This window comes from Gallus gallus, chromosome 5 (assembly GCF_016699485.2).
Source record: "Gallus gallus isolate bGalGal1 chromosome 5, bGalGal1.mat.broiler.GRCg7b, whole genome shotgun sequence".
Lineage (NCBI taxonomy): Eukaryota > Metazoa > Chordata > Aves > Galliformes > Phasianidae > Gallus > Gallus gallus.
In genome coordinates this window covers 20,089,413-20,106,671 of record NC_052536.1, presented here as the reverse complement: position 1 = coordinate 20,106,671, position 17,259 = coordinate 20,089,413, and the positions used below count along the sequence as shown (strand labels likewise).

General features: G+C 33.3%; 1 protein-coding gene across 24 annotated transcripts in view; it reads left to right on the top strand.

The window, feature by feature from the left end:
* Positions 1 to 17,259, top strand: part of LRRC4C (leucine rich repeat containing 4C) — a 494,470-nt gene that overhangs the window by 384,980 nt on the left and 92,231 nt on the right. For all 24 annotated transcript variants that reach the window (XM_046942083.1, XM_040701395.2, XM_046942065.1 and 21 more), the window contains one exon: positions 12,882 to 13,014. The gene's annotated coding sequence lies outside the window, so the exon portion shown is untranslated. The remainder of the gene's footprint in view (positions 1 to 12,881; positions 13,015 to 17,259) is intronic.

Sequence of the window (17,259 nt, the reverse complement as noted above, 5' to 3'; positions counted from 1 at the left end):
TAGAGAAGTGAGAAAAAGTCACAGTATTTAGCATTTTCTCCATCTCAAACCCATTTATCCATGTACTTTACTTTTATAAGGTCATTGAGATATTATTGTGATGGGTGACCTTATAAAAATCATATAGCCGCAGAAAGCTACATTTTAAAGGAGAAGTGTTGAACACTCTGTCCAGATGTTACTTAAAATAGATTTTCAAATATAAAGAAAAAATGAAACATGAAAGCATTAGGGTAAACATAGTGAACATATATATTCTTCCCTTAAAGCAGAAGGAAATGGAGGGAAGTGAGATCACATGTATTCTGACAACTCCTTTAAAAGAAAAGAAAAAAAACAACAAAGAATTTTAAAAAGATAGTGATACTTCAGAATGATTGATTAAAGGAAATAATCTCAAAGACAAAAGACAAACAAACAAAAACCCCCACAAATATGGATTATGTAGCCTTTCAGATATATATAATATATATCTGATGATATACAGATGTATATCAATATATACACTTTTTTCTTACAATCTCGTGCTTTATCTACTTTATTTCCAAATGATTCACGATTATGTTTCACAATTACTTTTCTTTTGGATAGATATCAGGCTCTTGAAATGTTTTTCCAATATCCAGTTTATTACGTTCATTTTGTACTATCATTCTTACTTGGTGTTTTATTCTCCCTGCATCATACCAAATAAAGATTTTCCCCCTCTACTTGTGTAATCTTCAGATATCCATAAATATTAAAATCACACAACCTTTTACTGTTGGACTGATCTGTCTTCATAAAATAAGTTCTTCTAATCACTTGATCAGTGTTTCATCTTTGAACATCCTACTTGTTGTTATCACTTTGGTTGTAAGGTGATTAGACTTAGGGTATTTCTGGCTCACAGTTGCATGAGACTAAAGTAGGGTATATGATCAAGTTGGTGGGATAAGTTAATGTGAATTATACTGATAAAATTTCTTGTTCATTCAATATTACTTTGAACTTTCTTCATAAGCAAGATAGAAACATGACAAATCTGTGGTGACTCAGGTTGTCTACTCCTTAGAGAAAGCCATTTCTTGTTGTAGATAAAAGAGTAGTTGCAAAGGTCAGTTACTTAGCCTCCTTCCCTGGAGCTAAAAAAAGAAAAAGAAAAAAGAAAAAAAAAAAGCTGAACTTGAGAGAAATTTCTGAATTTGTCAATTAGCTTTAAATCTCTAAAGAGATTTTTTCTCCATGTGATGGCCATCAATTCAGTATTAAATTTCGTATATCTATGTACCTATATTGGTATTAGGAATGCATATTTAATTTAAAACTCTAAAGTTAATTAAACATTCATACCTGTTATATTTAATTCTGATTAATTTACATACAAAATGTTTGTCACATCACAACAAAGCATAATATTAGCAGTTCTGTAAAATTCCATTAATGAGATTTTATCCATGTTCGCTAATTATGATCATGCAAGTTCTTAAGAGTTGGTTAAAAAAGTGGCATCCTTTTTTAAATGAAATGATTGCCCTATATTTTTTAATGATTAGTTTTGGATATGCAGGCTTAGACGGAACCAGTTCCTAAGAACTCTGAATTTACAAAATGATAACAGTGCATGAGTTTGAACTCATTGGAAGTTTAGTGGCACTGATGATCAGGTCATTAGGTGTCTGTCACTGAATACCAAAAAATCATTTTTTTTAAAGTCTTAAATAATATCTTTGTTTAAAGAAAAAAATTGTTAAAAACAACAACTTGGCTTTAATTTAGCCCTTCAGACAACTAAACTTGTAATAGAATACAAAGGTAAGAGTACAGATGAGTATTTCATTTATTCTATTGCATTACAGTGTGTTATTTTGATTTTATGTGTTCAGATGAGGAACATTCTTTGTGAGACAAATTGGTCTGAATTGCCGTGTTTTATCTTTGTGGCTGTATCTCTGCTGTGATAGACTTTTTTCAGAAACAAGTAAGTTTCTGCTCAAAAAAAAAACCAAAAAACAAATACATAATGGCTATATTATCTATTCAGTGAATTGCAAAAGAAGGAAGAAAAAATGTTAATATTTTTCATATTTCACAGAAAAATAGGGGAAGGACCAAAATTTATGATATATTACACAAGTAACCCAAGAATGTATTTCATATACATATTCCAATACACTCTCACTAACTGTAGACATTTGCACCCAGTGGTGTATCAGAATGACACACTGTCAACTACACTATGTGAGCATAGTATTCATGAAATGGCTGTGGTTCAAACTTCAGTGTTTTCTTTATGGAATTCATGCGGTGATAATTATTATCAGGTCAGTCATTTCATGGCAGCTGAAGTCCATCTGTAACAGTTGAGGCCATGAGTATTTTTGTCCAGTTACAGAAAAGAGCAGTGAATCTTAAACTCTTTACTAGTGTTAAAAAAGTACTCTTCTTTCTTTTTATTTTTGTTTCCCTCCCACCTCCCCTTAAATTGGTTTCTTACACATTTCACTTGTTGTCAGTATTATAATGTTTAATTGATGTACATATATTCCATGTAAATATACGGGAAATCAAAGAAAAGTGTGTGGTTTTTGCTGTTAGTTTTGCAATATGTTTATAATAGACTGTGTTCTGTGAAGCAGAAGTACTGTGTGATAGATACCTTGCTAATGTAACATATATAACCCAAGTATGGTAATTATACCATTAATGTTATTGTTAGCATTAATAACTAGCCCTCAAACAGATGACCAGTAGGTGAGAATAACTGTTATGGATGTTGTTATATGCACCACACAATCTCTTGTGAAAAAGATTTCTACTGTTACAGAAGAAATAAATGCTCAGTCCAGTGCTTTCTGGTTTTGGCTAGCACACAACTCTTGTTCTTAACTTTAATAGATTGTGCTGTTCTTTCTTTACCTGGAATTGGAGAGCCTGGCCCAACACTGTATTTCTGTCATACTTGTTTTGTCTCTATCTTGCATTAAATCACAGGATCAGGAAATCTCTGCGCCCTAAAACGACATTTTATACCTAAATTTATTCTTGTATTTTGTTTGCTTAAGATGGTGAATGAGATTACTTACTTTGCTTCTAAGTGAACGCTTGCTTTTATTAGAGCTTTATGGTCCTACAGGTAACAGATATGTGCATGATCTCAAAAGCAGACTTCTCAGTGGGAAAGCAGTCCTTTTCTGGATTGCTCTGTTCTGCTACTAATTTCAACAACTGAACACAAACATCTGATAGCTTTGTTTTTGTTGGCAGATCGAAGATCTATGGACTTTGGCATCATTGAGTTTTGTTTCTTCTTCTGATTGGCATGTTTCCTCGATAAGAAGATTCCAATATGTTTCAAAAAGAGTTACTGGGAGTGATGGTGTTTCATTTTTACATTTAGCTTCCTGGGAATGGATATTCCTGTCACGAGTAGCACAGATATTTTTAATTTGCTGGACCTTCATTTTCTGTGTTTTGTATAGTTTCATATTCCATTCACCTGTTGCTTATATGGTAATATGTTGAAAATGTATCTGAATTGAAATACATGTGTGGAATTGGTATAGTATTAGTATATTAATATAAGTATTACATTTAAGATAAAATATCAGAAAGATATGATGAAATTCAGAACTTTGATATTCTGGTACCTAATTTGTTGAGAAATCCAACATTATTTTTAATGCGGTGTTGTGGTTTAAACCAGCAAGCAGATAAGCACCGCACAGTTCTTTGCTCACTCTCCTCTCTCAGTGGTATGGGGGAAGAGGATCAGAAAAAAAAAAAAAAAAACCCACCACAATAGAGTAGAACTTGTGGGTTGAGATAAAAACTATTTACTAAGAAAAGGAAGAGAAAAGGAGAATGATAATATTAATTATAAAAATATATACTTACAAATCAAGTGATTGCTCACCACCAGCAAACTGATGCCCACCCAGTCCCTGAGAAACAGTTGCCCCACAGCCAACTCCTCACAGGTTTTAATGTTTTGTTTTGTTTTGTGAGATATCATATGGTATTGGCCAGTTTAGGTCATCTGTCTTGGTTCCAGCCCCTCCTGGCTCCTTGTGCCCCCTCAGCCTCCTCACTACGAGGACAGTACAAGAAATTTAAATGTCCTTGATTCTGTGCAGCCCCTGCTCAGCAACAACTAAAACATCAGCGTTATATCAACATTGTTTTTCTCCCAAAGCCAAATAATGCATCATCCCAGATATTATGAAAGAAAAAATACCTCTGCTGAAACCTGGACACATAGAGATTTTCTTTTTAAATTAAATTGGTTTTGACACTGTGACTGTAGTAAGTAGTTAAGGACTTGCTTTTCTTACATGCCAAGTATGCTTTTGTCCATTTGATTTTAAGGAGCAAATGGAACTCTTAGGATTTCTCACATTTCTTTGCTGGAGTTAGAATCATAGAGCAATATAATCATCTAGGTTGGAAAAGACCTTCAAGACCATCAGGTCCAACCATTAACCTGGCCTACCAAGTCCCATCAGTAAATCTGTCCCTTTGTGCCCCAGGATTGATCCTGTTTGTATGTAAATTGATCCTGTATGTATGAAAATGTAAGCATTTTCATTAAGAATCTAATTCTGCATAATGCTGAAAATCTTTTATTCCCACTGAATACTACTGAAGGTTGCTAGGCACTTCAAAGAGTCAGTGAATATCACAGCTTGCTTAGCACATGGTACTACATATGCCATTTGCAATCTCTGCTTCGAGCAGACTTCTACTGCTGTCACGGTAGATTATTCAGTATGGTTTGGGAGTTTGTTTTGCTGTGCTTAGAATGTGATTCTACTCCTTATAAAATGATAATATTCTGTGGATTGTGATTCATGGATTGGGAGAGGAAAGTGGGGAGGAGGAAAGATTTGAGATTTTTGTATGTTCAGTCTCCTGAATATTTCATACAAAATCTCTCCAGAAGATCAAACCAGACAATGACTGACACAATATGACAGTAATTTAAAAAAAAAATCATTTTCTTGCCAACATTGCTTGGTCCTTATTCTTTAAATATTGTTTATGGTGACATGCTATTCCCATATAGTCTGTGTAACGCTGGCGGTATGCAGGATGCACTTACCACAAAATAAGCATATCCCCAAAGCCTCAGGGCATTGAGCTACCCTTTTGTTCCATGTAACTTATTGTAGAAGTGCTCATGGGATGACATGCTTTACTGTGTGCTACCTTATTGCTTTATTATTAGGCTTCACAAAGGTCAGATGGGCTTGACTTAAATTCATGAGAAAACAATGCTGTACAAAGTCTCTTTTCTTCATTTTCTCTCTACTGGAGGACCTGAATATTTTTCTGAGATCTGCAAGAGTATTTTTTATATCATGTGGAAAACAGAGAATTGTTTTCAATTCCCATTGTGGTAATCAATGAGATGTAAAATTGCAGTAGTTCCATGCTGCCTAGAGCCTCTCCTGACAAACCTCGTTTGGTTTGTCAGAATGCATAAAGCACTCATAAGACCATAACATTAGCCCCATTTCTCTTTAATGTGACTGATCACAGGAAGAAGCCAGCTCTTAAGGAGATATTTTCATTTGCTTAATTAACACTGCCATGGCTGTTGTACAGAAAATTCTTTCTGTGTTATGAATACTTCTTAGGATGTGTACGGGGACCATTATTTGTACATATGATACATAAAAATCAACAAAACTGGCAGACTATTGCTGTAATTATTTCACTTTTGACAATTTCATTAACACGTAGGAAAAAGCAAAGGAAACTCTGTATAGTATTCTTTTTTTTCTCATATTTGTGTCTACTCAGGAAAGTTGTGTTTGTCACTATTCAGTCAGTAGTCAACTGAATTTTGAATATGTAAATATATATATACGAATTGTGAATATATAAATTCATTTGCTAGTTCATAACAAATTATTTTGCAGCATATGTTTAGGAGGAAGAAACTCTTCATACTGTGTTTTGAAAGTATGTGAAGTATGGCATAGAACAAAAAAAACAGACATTGTTTAGCCTCAAAGTGTTCTCCTATGGGTGTCATTATAGTTGGAATGATTGCGTTGCTTATGGCATTAGCAATGGGCCAGAAGCTTCTTGTCTATGCCTCTGACGCAGATAACTATAGTCATCATTTATCAGTCCCTTGGAGGTGTTTATAAAATGCTTCATTCTCATTCCCTTTACTACTGGAAAAAACATCAGCTTTATATAATGACATTTCTCTTGACTACCATAGCTGATAAGAAAATAATTGAATGAATGTTTGTAAATCAGGTATTCTTTTTTTCTGCAATGGTTATTCCTTTAGCATAGAAACTAAGAGGATTGTCAGTTTCTGTCTCATTTTGAACTGTCTCATTCCAGAGCTATATGCCCATTTGCTTTTGCTCCATGTTGATTTCCTAATGATTGAATGAATGAGTGAGTGAGTGAATGAAGAGGCAATGTTATTGCTGTTTTCCAACCTCTCACTAATTAAATTAAGTTTTTTGACAGCAACAAAAATAATTCTTAATATAATTTAAAAGTAGCATAATGTCTTAGTTTACTATACGTGTTTCAAGTATGCTAGCTATGCCTCAACTAGCAAGTCAGCAGATATGAATTTTTACCTTACATGGAATTAATCTCACCGGTATAAAAATGATGTGTAGCTGTTTACTTATAGGATAAAATAATATTTATTCTTCATTAATATAAGACAAATCCTATTCTTTGTATCCTTCTGAAAGTAATCTGTCAGCTAAATTCTGGGCATACGTAAGATATCTTGGGGAAAAACTGGTGTTTTTTTTTTTGTGTAACACCAGCAAGTGATATTACCTTCTTTTACAATATCTTGAGGTTATGAAAGGCAGAAAATACATTAAATAATGGGATAGATCTTTCACATTACTAATTTATCTGAAATTATCTAACATTGGAAATACTTTATGACTGAGAAATGTCTGTATGGAGTAGTGAGGAGCATCATGTATGTCCTATGGACAAACTCCTATTTGTTTTTAAAGCTGATTTTCATAACAAACAAACAAACAAACTCACTTCAGCGACTGTGTCTTAAGTAGGTGAGATATTCCTAAAAATGATTAGATAAATAGCATACAAAACAAGAGAAGAATATTATTGCAAAAGAATATGAATAATTAGTTGATAATAATCAGGAATAATTATGAATAACTTTAATTTTAATCTTGAAAAATATTTTAGATGCTTTTAAATAAACGAACTCGCGCCTTCTGATTAAAATAAATTTCTGGAATTCAGTAAAAATGCTTTTAGAATTTTTATGTATCTGTATGTCTTTTCAAGAGTATCATCTTTCGTTCTTTTTTTTCTTTCCAAGATAGTGATCTTTACTTATTCCTTTGATGATCATCAATTATGGTTGATTATGGTATATCAGACAAGGCTTGGGACCTAAAGCAAAATTCCCTAAAAGTATTACTAAGCTGATGGTAGATCAGATACCCTAGTAGAAAGGGAAAATCTAAGTCTGGAACTAATGGTAGAATTCGGGAGAATTTAATAGCACTCATCCTATTGCTTTGTACACCTGAGATTCTTTTTTTTTTTTTCTGTATGTTCCAATCTCTTTGTTTAATATAAGCCACGCTGAATTTAGCAGTTGAAGTTAGCACTAAGTTGTTTATTTTGTTGTATTTAAATTGCTAGGTGACGCTATCAAACGTTCTTCAATCTCTTTCCTTTCTGTCTGTGAATGTCACACTGTGTTGTACCAACACAGCAGGGATGAAAGCTAACACAAATGCATAATAGTGTATACAGAATCAAAATGTGTATTCATAGATAAACCTTGTCAAATCTTTCCTAAAAAAAATAAATTAATTAAACAGACATTTGTCAGACAAGTGTCTGGAGACTACTATTAGTAATCAAAAGAACTAGTCGTAAAATGAAAGGACTATTGGCAGGGGTAAATATTTTAATTCCATTTTGTGTTTATAAACACATTCACATTAAAAAGGCATTAGACATACTTCTCACACTATACTCTTAGTCTGAAATAAATCACACCCAGCTTTGTACTAGTTAGGTTGAGCAAAACAAATAGTCTAAAGTATTGGTTCAACACAGATAAACTAGTTTATTGATTAGATGTACAAAACATTTCCAATCAATAATACATATATGTGAGTGAATTTATTTGCTTTAACAGTCACACAGAAAAGCATGGAATATGATTTTAGAAATTGGTATTAATACCTTAATTTGAGTTGTTTTGGAGAATAGCTGTGCAGAATTACCTAATCTCCATCTGCTTAACTCAGATGCAGAAGTATAAAAATACCAACATACCAGAGTTGCAACTATTCTTTGTTTTGTTTCCATCTGGTATTCTTGAAAGAAGAAAAATTAGAAGTGCAGAACAGAAAAAATTATAGGACTGCTACAGGGGAATAATCCTTACTGAGCATTTTACTGGGTTAAAGATAAGAAAAAAAGGTAGTTACAGCCTTGCTATGAATAATCAAGGATTTGGCCGCTTCTTTAGTGTCTATAAGTTATAATCTGATAAATGTAAAAAATAAAATAGAGCTCTGAAATAACAGAATATGTCAACAATTGAGAGGAATAGAAACTGGCAAGAATGCCTTTTCACATCATCAACAAAACACAGATAGCTAGGTTTCCTGCACAGTGAGTCAGCAGTTATTTGGAGGTGAGATTTAACTTCATATTTAATGGTAAGAATGTTTATAAAGATATGCTTCTACATTTAAGAAACTGTACAGAGTAGCATTCCCTCTCTGTACCCTCTGGGACTGTTGAAAGTATTATGTGGAAACAGCACCCTGCAATTTTCCTGTTTTACTGACTTTACTCTTACTTGTTACTTAACATAAATATCTAGAGCTCACACACATTTTGCGAACTGCTTGTGAGTGATTCAGATTCATAAGTAAAAGCATCTAATGCTGTTTCAGAGTATCCAAGGCTTCTACAGGAGCAAAGAGATGAGATATAGGATCTGTGCTCTTACGGAATTGCAACTTGGGCCCAGCTGTAGTAACATCAATCATCTGAAATAGCCCCCCTTTAATTTGGTAGTTGAATGCTGCCCTCTTAGTGATATATCTGGACATCTGAAAGCTCAGTATTCATTAAAAATAGGAGGAAGTGTGTAGCTATTAGTTTTTTGTCCTCATTTATTTACTATGTCAACATGGCAGGAAATACTACCATGTGTGTTTTTTTTCTCTAGTAAGTCTTTCTTTTACTCCAGATATTTTTCATCCCATTGCAATTTATAAAAAATAACAGTTTTGAGAACAATTACAAAGGCCTGATTATAACTTCAATGAGCTTGTGTTACTCATTGCCTTAATAAATTATTAGATAGAATTTAAAGATGAAGGATATGTTACACTGACTTAAGTCTGAAGTAAAATGAGTGCACTTGAGGAAATGAACATTGGACTGATAATATTGACTTTACAAAAGATTTCTTGCAGTTCTTTTTGGCAAGTCATTCGAGCAAGAATTATACTATACATTAACAATAATTTTCCTTTCATATTTTTCTTAGCACTTTGTTTCCCTCACAATGTCCTTTGTCTAAACATTCTTTAATACTGCATTTTGTTGTAGTTCATATCCAGAAAGCTAAGCTATTTTGCATCTCTCTTCTTTTTATTGGAAGAGTAAAGGAAGGGAGAAAGGTGGCCCAAATCAATCTTTTTGGTATACCTCTTCTTTTTTATGTATAAGTGCATGGCAGGTGAGATTTGCCAGCATAAATATATTAGGTTTCACACATAAATTTAATCATAGTTTTCAGAAATAAGATGAGACTGCTTGCAACTTATTCTTCAATGAGTCTTGAGGGATTTCATTTTCTGTAAATTTTTTTTGCTCATTTCCAAAGTTTCTTCTCCAATAACTACTTTGGCATAGTACCCTTTTTTTATTTTTTTTTTTTTTTCTTTCTGTAGGAAAGTCTATTGTTAGATTTTATATAAAAGTACATGAAAAATATCTTTATTTTCAGTTTTCAACTTTTATGTTCTTGGACTTATTGAAAGCTGCTCACTAAAGTAAATGGGAAAATAGATACTCAGGTATATGCTTCTGGTATTTTTCATTAGATTTATTTCCAAGAAGTGAATTGTGACTACGCTTAACAAGAGTAGGAAACATCAGGTTCTCAATTTTTGCTTTTATAATGATATTGTGTAAAAATTGAATATAAGTATGAGGAAACTGCTTATTAATAAGCGTCTACTTTATTTTGTATTATACTTGGAATTTCTTGTATTATAGTAACTCTCAGGAGTATAAATTGAATTTTGTGAGGAACTATAAACTTATGTCATTGCTTGGAATAACAGAGGCAAAACAAAGTAGAAAATTGTCTCTGGTGACTCCTTGAATAGAAAAATTCTGTTTCTCCTGTTTAATGAATCCCTTTGCACATCTATTTCCATGGATGTTTTCACTGCTCATAAATACCTCTAAGAATGAACTTTTTTTACCCAACAGATTATTTTTGAATCCATTACTATTATTCATGTAGTTGTCTGCATTTTGTTTTGTTGGACAATATTGCAATTCAGGGTTTTTGTTTGTTTGTTTGCTTTTGTTTCTAAACAATATTAAGAATTTATTTAAAATACCTACTTTGTACTGTTAAATTTGGGGTAAATGAATATTGATGCCTTGCATAATCTTCTAATTGTCACGGTCTACGAAGTCATGAATTAATGTATTTTGTGCAGACACTATTTTTAAAAAAGTATAACTGAAAGATTTTTCATAGTGGTTGTTTGTTCTTTTATTCTGCTTAAAATAACCTTTATGCATAGCTCTATTGGTAAAGAGCAGAAAGTAGATATTAAGAGTCCTTGTTTCAGCTTCATTTTCTATCACTGATTTGCTCTACTCTTTTATTCCAAAATACAGCTACAGGTCAACTTAATCAGAAAGAAATGTGATGGAGGGATCAAGGCATATAGTATGTCTCAAGAGACATATTTGCTATATTTCAAGTTGTTTCAATTTGATCTAGAAGTAAATAGAAACTTTTCCGTATGAGTTCAATAGTCAGAACTAGTGAGACTCAAAAGCCACATCTTTGATATGTGACCACAAGATATGACCACTTATCCTACCTCTACCACATTATCCTGAAAAGCAGATATGGACTCATCCTTGACCTTCCTTTGTTGTTGTTTTGGTGCTTTTTTTTTTTTTTTTTTCCTGATTAGAGGAGTGTGCTGATCAGAGTATAAATTGATCTAGCAGTATTTGCAAAGTGGTATTTGAATAGAATTTGCAAGAAAATAAGTATTTTCTTATATAACATTAGTACATTTTCTGTGCAGCCCTCAGTTTTGAAAAAATAATAAAGTAAAAAAGCCCTGAGGAAATAGTCTCTTCCAAGAAAAGCTGCTGAGTGGTTCATTGAGAGAAAGTCCATATCTAGTTTCAAACTACCTATTAAAAGTAGTCCCATCTCCTTCCAAACCCCTTTCAGTTACAGACACAGTTGGAGAATTAGAGTTTAATATCCATTTTTCTCCAGTGCTTGGATAATGCAGGAACTGCTAGTGACTCAGTACAGCAGCACAAACTCTGTCTTCATCTTACGTAAAAGCTCCAGGCTGCTTGAAAGCAGGAGCATTACATAAGCAGCTCACTATTTCAGCATTTCACTATATTTGACAAGAAAAAGCTTGTCAAATCAACAGGGAAGGTAAGAAATATCAGTGACCATTCCAACAGGAGCTTCTTACAAAGATACATCTTTTGTCTCATGGAAAGTGGGATTTTCTTAGTTCCCAAGTGATTTTATAGAGGTAGATACCTTTCACTGCACAATCAAGGACTGTCCTTCACTGAGCCACTGAGGTGATGCATTTAGGGTCCAGTGTTAAAAGGAAGAAACAAACATCTCTTTGTTTCTGTATCCTTCTTATTGACATTCTCATAAATAAATATATAAATATAAACTGCCCAGAATTAGTATAGACTAAGAAAGCTCTGTGGAGGTTGCTAGGCAGCCGAGGCCAAAGGAATAAAAAGCAGTTGGGTCTTTGAGAAACAGAATCAGTGACGTATGGGTTATCTGGAGTCACCATTTACTCCATTGTCTTTTGTGATAAACAAGAAACAGTGAAATTTATATTTCTTTAGTAAATGAGCAGTGATTTTATAAGATTTGAAATAAAAGATCTGTTCTGTATCTTACGCCTGTTAGAGTTTACAAGCTATGAAATTATATCTATGATAATTATTTATAAAGTTTATTTATTCATTGGTTTAAATAGGATAGGCCCAATTTATCCAGGCTATGACTTGAAAATAATTTAGTAGGGTAATTCTTTTTAAATTTTTTGTCTCATTTTCATCACAATTTACATTCAATTCTCCAAGGTAAGTTCAAATGCTTAGGGGTATACCTCATCATCAAGAAGTGTGTTTTGCTGCTGCTAAAGATAGGTGAAAGACGTCCTTTTTATCATCATGCCCTGGATGTATGTTGAAACTACTCATTACAGAAATATAGCAGTAACACACACACCCTTCATATTACTGTTAAGCATTTAAAGATGCAGTAGGCATTCCTAATAAGCAAGGTTTTCATATGCAAGATAAGATGATCACATTGACTAATTGTTTCCTTTGAAATCTCTTTTGGTATTTGTGTGTTGAAGCCTTTCTGAAATTAACTGTGCTTTCAGCAATTGTGTTACACATGCAAGTATGATGAGGGAATAGCATATCTTACAACTCCTACCTTCTCTGAAAGTATAACGACAGCTCCTCCATATCATATTTTGGTCTGCATTACTTATTATTTCTCAATGTCTATTGATTATCATGTCTCTAGAAGATTAAATTGATGTATCACAGATTTTCAAAATGTGTTTCTTTCACAGGGTGAATGCTGTGAGGTGGTCAAGTCAACTCTGTGGAACATTCTCCAATGGGCTAGTAGGATGAGAAGATCCAAGAGTAGTTTGGGAAACAAGGAGAAACATCACCTCTCATGACGGTAAACCTACCGAAAAGGTAATTCATGCTAGACTGCTGTTGCACAGCCTGCTCTTAAAGCTCATGGATGTAACATGTAGCAGAAAACTAGTAGGGAATGCTGCTTGAATTTTCATACCAAGTCCTCTGACTTTCTACCCCTTTCTTTGTGCGAGGGAGAATTTGGAGTCAATATCTTACAGGACTTTTCTTGCTTTCCTTTGAACATGTTCAAGAACATAAATAAATAAAAAGTTTACAGCGACTTACCAAAAAATTCCTTATAAGTCTCATGAAAATGCCAACAATATAAGCCGTATAAAAAATTATAATACCAGAATGTTGCTTTACAAGGAGATTTAGTAGCTTTATTTTTACCTGTACAAAATCTTGTTAGGTTCACTTATTTCATTCTTTTCTTAGAAGCTTAACTGTTGTGTTTTTGGAGACTCTCTTCCTCCCCTGAACCTTAACTGTGGATATTTGTACAGCTAACATTTCAGAAATTCAAGAGAATGTGAAAACTATTGATCTGTAGTCCTCCAGCATTACTGTAATACTTCTTTGTTCAGCCAAGAAGTACCAGTCAGTGAACATTAAATCTCTCTGTTGTCCCAAAAGCTCATCTATATGGAGTATATATAAGCCTAGTTAATTTTTAGTATATCCCTGCTACATAAGTATTTATTGGTCTTCAGTGAAAATTAAGTTTATTAAACACACAGATTTTGTGCACTCATCCTGAACCAATCGTGTCCTATGATATTTTACATAGTATCTGGCAAGCTGATTTACTGCTTTCATTTATTTATGTGCCTTAATATATGCAGAGAATAAGTATATTAACAATGGGAAATTACACTAATGGAAAATCAAATGGGATCTTCGATGCAGAAGTTTTCATAAGGTACTATCCCCAGATCTTGATATACCCAAAAAGCACAAAACATCATTTAATTAGGAAAGCTTTTTCTTAGGAGTATGTATGATTTGGTTGGTTGAATAGTAGGCTAGGCTTTCAAATGTCTCTGGGAAATACCTTCCCTTTTGTTGCTAGTGAACTCTGTCCAGCTCTCTGGCACTTATTAATTAAAACCATCTAGAGATTGCACTACAACAATTCATAAATTGCTTCCCTGCTACACCAGGTTTGGCAGATGCTAGAAAACAGGCCGATCTACACTCATAACTCAATGAGAGTTTTGTCTCTGTATAACCTACAGCTGGCAGAAAATGAGAGTCTAAACCATTCTGCTCTGAAAATAATAGAAATTGCTTTTATCTAGGAGAAGATATGAAAGTATGTGTGACAGAAGAACTGGTTGATATAGGAAAGAGAAGTTTTGCCTCCCAGATTTATACAAATCGGTCACAAATGGTCATAAATTTGATTTTATACACTGCCTTTCAAGGCTTTTCCACACAAGACTCTCCAGACCTCATTTTTTTGTTGTTTTGGCTGGATTTTTGTGTGTGTGTTGTTTTGTTTTGTTTTGTTTTTAGACATGTAGAAGAAATAAGTTAATAAGCTTGTTTGATAATGAGGTTTCAGTAGTGTTTAGAAAAAAAAAACACATCAATTGGTCACAGGCAATTTACTGTAAACAGAAGACAAGAATAGCTTGCTAATGATTGGAATCATTGAGATGCAAGCTTCAGTTCTAAGATGTGTTTCAAATATTTTCTTGGTGCATTTTTCTACCTATAAAATGGGTAGTCTAAAAATGTTGTAATTTGTGTTTGCTGTTGCTTTTGTGATAAATCTAACCTCAATGTCATAGAAAGCAAATTGGGTGCCACACTTTACACTATGTAAAGAAACTACAACTCATCAGTGTAAATAGGGAAAGAAAGTGAAACTAGATGTGATGACATTGAGATCTATTTATCAGCAACATACTAAATAGAGTTTGAACTTAGCCACCCCTACCCTTAATGAGAAACAGGATTCTTAGAGGATTGACACTTCAGTCTCTGATTCACTGGTTCAATTGTGTCAAGTGGGCCAGCCTTGGAAAGGCCATTCTGACTGAAAGAAAAAGAAGATAAGAATGTTCTTTTAATGTATTTTGAGATTTTGATGGTAAAAGGTAATTTATATTTTTGGTAAAAGGCCTTTGTTTTCCTCTGAGTCAGTGATATCAATCTGATATCATTATTAAGTATCTATACTTGAATATATATATATATTCACTGTTCTGTTTCTATGTGATAAATACTTACTTTTGGTCTATTTTAAGATGAATGGTTTTAACTTTTATTATTGTGGCAATCACTGTTCTCCAGCAATGTTACCTGTAAGTAAATTCATAGCAGTCAATGCTTGTTCTGTTTTTCCTCTTCCTTCTTAACAGCTAAGTAATCAGCTTTGTTCTGTGTTTTGTGGAAAGATTCAAGCCTTTCAAATTAAATGAAAAGACATGCAGCTTCAAAATTAGTTATGTCCTCAAACATAATGAAAAAATCCATTTGAGATTGAGGCATGTCCCAGAGTTTGGAACAGCAGAAGAAATGAAATATTCAAATCAAACCAGAAGTGCTTTCAACCTGATAGCAATTAATGTAGACATGTTTAGGAAAAAAAAAAAAAAAACCACAAAAAACTTGTATTTTGAATGGCTGTAGATACTGACCTTTGTTTTCACAACTACCTCTATACAACCAGGTACTCCAGTCCAAAACAGGGGTATTTTTTTATGCAAGACTATGTAGGTAGTGTCCATTGCTAGCAGGCAAACTCAACTAACTAATTTTTTAATGTTCTTTGTATCTATGAATGTAAACTATGAAGCTTCTATTCTGTTCATTGTTTTTTCTTTTAACAAAGAGAGCTCTAGGAATTTGTCTTAAAGAACCCTCAGAATCAAAGTCAATAACCCTCAAGAAACAAATGGAGAGAAGAGAATTTAGTAGAAATTTCTTTTATATTTCACAAAAAGTCCTAAAGATTGTGACATGAGAAGAACAGACCACTGTATCTTTGGAATGATCTGAAAAATCAAACATAAAGAAGCTAGACAGGACTAGGCAGTCCTCACCTGGCATTATTCATTTTCTTCCCACAGCTGAGAACACTGTATGTCATGAATTTGATATATTTTGTGGGGAAAACTGATGCCTTCATGTTTAAACTTGCTGTGTCAAATTGTTTCTTCATAAAAAACTGGTAGAAAAGCTCACCTCTTCAGTGTGTCAGGATGCAAGCTGTCTCTCTTTTCTCCCTCTCTCTAGAGTTACTGTTTTGTTCATCTGACACTTTTGTTTTGCATTGTTATTTCTCCATTATTATTTCATTTATTTTTTACCTATTGGACTACTCATCCTGTATTTCTCAAGTTAATGTTGTGACAGGTGGCAGAAAATTATCCATCTGGTACTGAAATTTGGGATCTTTATTCTTTATAAGGTTGAATGTTCTAGTATCTTCCTGAATGTTCTAGTTGCTGTTCTGTTCTAGACTCCTGTACTGTAGTTTTTAAAACTTATTTTAGTGGAAATTTTGCTTTGGCTTCAGTAGAGTGGAACATGGTAGAAAAGTTGATCCCAATAAATGGCACTCAGTAACACTTACTTACTTAATTCCCTTGACATCTTGCAAAGTTGATTAGCTGTTTATTTAACAGCAAATAATTGATTGTTAACAGTAATTTAGGTCCAGACTACTTTAAACCTCTCATGGCAGAAGAAATCATGTAAAAGGAGGAGAGAGTGAGGAAGAGCTTACTCTCAGATGCATGAGGCAGATAACTTTCTATTGCTTTCTCATTTGTATATGTATAGCAGGTGAGGTCTCTGTGAGAAATTATTAATACATCAAAGATCAGACATACAACTTTTGTCTGTATCTGATGTATGGTATTAATCTTTATTGTGAAGATCCTGATCAATAACAGTAATCAGACTTGCATATTACCAGATGAACTGCCTGGACTAAGCAATATGATTATTAAAAGAGCAAAGTGAAACTGATTTACATACACGAGGTGTCTGACTACAGCTAAAACTCCCCAGGGCTTATAAAGCCATATCAAAGTAGCTGGAGAAGAAAGTTATTCTTGTGGAGGTGTGTGAAGGTTGCATGATTTTATGAAGCATGACTTTATGGCCTTTGAGAAAAAACACACTGAAAGGCATTTACATGAACGGTATAATTAAACTTAATTGTAAGCATAAAATAGAACAACATTATGATTAGGATGATATTTTATGTTGATTTTGTTTGTTTGTTTTGTCTTGCCATACTCTGTTTGCTTGCACTGTGTAAAACTTTAATACTAAGTTTTG